We start from the raw sequence: 4,993 nt of genomic DNA, 5'->3' as shown, positions 1-4,993 counted from the left end.
GACAAAATTTTCCAACCACGTCAGATATTTCATTTTACATCTCGCCAATATAACAATTCGGCATTTAGTGTCCAAACTATCATGCTTCTTTGACGTTAATGCCCCCAATATCGAATCTTTTCTGTATCTTTTCAAGAAAGTCAAGTATCCAAATTCGCAAATTTTTCTTCATATTCCGACTACTTTCTCTATTCATCACCATTTTTTTAACGTTTTTCTTTTCTTTCTTTTCTTCTTACTTTTTAGTCCCTCATATTTTAGTTACCGTGTTTTTTCGTTACACATCTAGAGACTAAAAACTATTTTTTACATAATTTTAGAGACTAGAGCACTTAAAGTTTGACCTTATATTTCTACTTATCTTTTCTTCTTGATTGATTGAATGTAGGGTTTAATGACACAAAATCCAAAACAGGACAAGCTACGCCGAACAGTACAGTAAAACATTTTAAAAGGCAAAGTGCACAGAACACTTTAATTGTCGTACAATTATAACGGATGAAATGGCATAAGTAGGTGAATAGAAGCAGATAAAAGGTATAAATAAAATCAGATAAAATGTATGAATGCAATATAAAATGTACGAAATTATTAGAATGGTATGAAGGTGATAGGTTGTTTGCAAAAAGGAATAAAATTGTGAATGTATTAAAAGCTTTATATATAGTTAAGAATACCAACAGTACGTAAATACGCAAAAATGTTATGATAATGAATGCCATCCAACAAGGGGTATTACCTTCAACAAGATTACAGGGGGCATTACTTCCATAAAATAGAACTCCCTAAACACGTTAAACGATTGGTTATTGCATTGAGGAGGGGAGGTTCTCCAAACAGCAAATGAAGGTGTGTCAAGGAATGTCCCCCAAAAGCACCCATGGTATCAGTGTTCTGGACCTGGAGGCTCCCTGGCCCAAGATTTTAATAGACAGGAACAAACTATTCTTGGCCGCTTTCGAAGTGGTCACCTTAAATCAATGAAATTTTCGGAAGGATACCAACTATTCTTCAGACCTCACCTGCCTGGGGCTCACCAAACAGGATTTAGCAAATGATCCAATTACGGCGTTGGATTTTTTGAGGGTGTATAACGTCATGGAGCTGGTCTAGCACTGGGCGTGCAACAACAACAACAGGTGTGTCAACCGGGTGTGACCAACTAGGAAGACAGGTAAGTTTTACGTCTGCACTACGCTAGCGCAGTACTAACAATGGTCCAAATTGGATTTAACTCCTTTGTGTTTTTTTCTTTCTTTCTTTTTTTTTAAAGTGTGTGTGTGTTTTTTTATTTAATTTGTCAGTCTCATTTCTATATTTATCTAGATACTCGAAAAAGACTCGTTCAAATGATTATTTGTGTTTTTTCTTCTTCTTTGGATCGTATTATTGCTTGTCTTGAATAAAAGTTTTTGGAATTAATAAAAAACATGAACTTTAGAAGAAAAAAAAGATATTTAATCATTCGTCACTCTATAGAAAAAAAAAATATCGATTGGTCAGTTGATTACTTTAGGTAATTAAAACCTTCTTCCTCATTGTCTGAAGAAATTTTTTGCGCACTGTTTTGGTGAAATTTATTTCTTAATATGCTCTTTCTAAAATGGATCAAATTCTTTGATTGGTTGAAAAATTCGTTTTACCATGAAAGATTTCATTATTTCGCGGAAAACAAGTCCTCTTTTTACTCTAAAATTTTATGGACAACACCATTTTTCTTCTTCATAAACTCACGTCAATATTTTGAATCAGAAATAGTTCGTTTCATTAGTTCTTTGTCGTTGAGTTATTACTTTTATTAGCATTTATCTGCCAACTACTCACTTCTGCAATGTTTTTAAAATATTGCATCATTAATAAATGTACTATTAAAAAAGTTATTTGTCTATTACGAAGCATAATCCCTTACGAATTTCTTAAATATGAAAGCAATTATTTTAAAACGAGGAGTCTTTTCCTTCAACATAGGAGTCGTTAAATACTGAGCTGTTAGCAACAGGGCTATTCCACGGTAACTTACGTTATATTCACATAAACTTTATTGCACTGAGAACTTAGAAGCAAACAAATAATACGAATACACATATTAAAATAAAGTGATTTCTTAAAATTACAATCGAAACCAAAAGGAATCTATTTAAAATAATTAATATTTTTCAATTTAAACAGTGTAAAAGCCTTAAATTAGTGTGGTAACTTACGTTACCGAAAAAGGAATGGCATAAATTTGCAATATGCTTGAAGGCAAAATTCTGTTCTTATGCAAATGTTTCATGTTTAAGATTATATGTATCATTTTCCTGACATGTTTAAATATTTTTTATGCCTAGATTTAAGATTTTATTTCAAAAGTTAAATTAGATATAATTTTTCAAATGGGTAACTTACGTTACGAAATTCCCTTAGTATCAAACTTTTATTCCAATAATGTACAAATGCAAATTAAGTTATTTAAACAGTATAGTGGAAGGGAGAAAAAGTGTACATGAAGTAAATTCAGATACTTTTGATTCACACATAACTGCAAACTTATTAAGTCCTCTGTTATTAACTAGTACAGGGGACTCAATTCTCATTCACCATGCTTTCTTTCTGTTAGAATATTTTATCTCTTTTTTCTGGCCATTTACAATAGATTCCCACAGCAGCCATTACATTGACTTTAAATTCTTGCTCTGCAACAGACATTACCTCACCAGGATATAACAAGTCTTCCTATCTAGCCATATATCAACACCCAGCATTTATCTTGAATTCATCATTTTCTTTTTCAACATCTTTCACTAAAAAAACTCTTCTGGTATGCCTTCTTGTACACTTAAATGGTGAATCTACTTAATGTTTTTAATCTGTGAAGATTTTGAGAATAGACTAGACACTCCACTCATCTGTTCTAGAGACTCGCACTCATCTGTTTTTTCTAAACATAAAATAAATTTCTAAAGAATTTTGAAAGATGAACATTATAAACTTTGCTGAAGGCTTACTTAGTCAATCCGAACGTTTCATGATGCTTACAAAGACAAACATTTCCTGGAAGTTTGCTACTAAGCAAGACATGATTTGGACGGAGCTCAAATAATTTAGTTTTTACAATTTTGCATTCTGGATCTTCTTCCTTTGGACATTTGGTGCATTTCTCGAACTGAATGATGAAGATTCCTTGCTTGTACTTCCTTTTTGCTACCATTAGCATCTCTAATTATAACTACATCCTTAACTCCCGGTGCCTGTCGAAAGATTTCGTTCTATTTTGAAAAAATATGAATGCCAACACCCAAATTAATAACTTAAAGCAAAGAGTTTCATTAAAATTAATATCTTAAGGCAGTGATAATTTATTTAAACTCTGGTATTGTAACTGGATACATCTTATTTAGTTTGCATGCCAATATTCAAGAGGAATAGACTCATTTCAGATCGGTAACTTACATTGCATGCATGTCAGTAACTTACGTTACACATATTAAATGGTGTACAAAACAATAAATAAGTAATATTTGAAAAGAAAACTATTGCTGCTTATTTAATGTTAGCCTCCAAGGAAGAAAAAATATTATTCTTACTTTTGTATCACTTGTTCTTTACATGCATTACGTTTAGTTGACTTACGTTACATGCATTAACGTTTAGTTGAAATTTATATAATTAAGTGAATTTAAAAACAAAAACTTATTTTAACCCTGCACAATATTTCTATTAAGTGTAATAAACAATATTTATCTTTTGGAACATTTTGAAATGAAAAATAATGTTAAATTACTGATTTTCAAAATTTGACCATGTTCTTCATCGAAATTAGAACAAACAAATGCTAATGTTCAATGGGTTACCAACACTAAAAAACTAAATTCTCAAAAAAAATTATTATAAATTATCAAACTTCAAACCTTTCTAATTCAGAAAACATCCAAAATGATAACATTATTCTTATTTGAATTTTCCAATGCTTTTCCCCTTTTTCATGGAATTGCCCAACAGTTTTTTTTTTCTTTTCTTAATTTGTATCTATTTTTAACTCCTCTCATATATTTTCTATTAATATTACTAACAGAAATAAAACTATTTTTTTGAACTTTGTTTAAAGTTCCTATCAGTAAAGTTTTTAAATCGAAATTAGGATTTTTCTAGTAAAATAACTTTATAAAACATTGGTGATAAAGTTGCGTTAAAGACTTTACTTAACGCATCTTTCCAAAAACTAATAACTGCAATGTAATGCATATTACTTAACATGGGGGGTAGGTACCAGAGGTTTTTCTCGCTCAGGAAAGAATTGATTCGACATTGAAATCGTTGTCTTTTTTTTGGATCTCTCTCACTGGTTAGTAAACTCTAACAAATGTTCTAAGAATGTGTTGAAGACAACCAACATGCAATCTATAGTTTTCATCCAAAGTGTATCGACGTTCGAAAACAAGAGTATTTAATGCATGGTGTGAATAAGCGACAGACTGGTGTAAGCTTCTACCAGTATAAAAATTTCAGATTTATAGACATTAGATTATTAGAGCCTATAAATTCCTGAAAGCTAAATTCGATATTATTGTGAAAAAAGTTCCTTTATAAGATTGTTTATGTTTTAAACATCTAATTTAGATAAATAGTACATAAGTTTTTACACTGTACGCTGATTTCTTTTAGTTCTCCACCAAAACAAATTGTGTTTTTGCGAAGAAATTCTTAAAGTTTAACGTTTACAAATGCTTAGTTTCAAAGAGTAAAAAATATTTAAAGATTAAAACAAATCTTCATTAATAGAAATACAAGAAAATAAAAATGCTCACTTTTGTTTTCTTAGATTCCACGAACATCGGCAGTTTTATACGCAGGAAAAGAAATTCCATTCGAGATTACACAAATCCAGTCAGAAATCAGCACCTGAATGAAGCAACAAAGAGTAACGTTACTTTTAAAAGAAACTAGTATATAATACATTGATTAAAAAATATATTGGATAATCATAAAGGAGAATAGCAGATGAACTTTGCAT

This window comes from Parasteatoda tepidariorum, chromosome 4 (assembly GCF_043381705.1).
Source record: "Parasteatoda tepidariorum isolate YZ-2023 chromosome 4, CAS_Ptep_4.0, whole genome shotgun sequence".
NCBI lineage: Eukaryota > Metazoa > Arthropoda > Arachnida > Araneae > Theridiidae > Parasteatoda > Parasteatoda tepidariorum.
Note: the sequence above shows the minus strand (reverse complement) of the source record.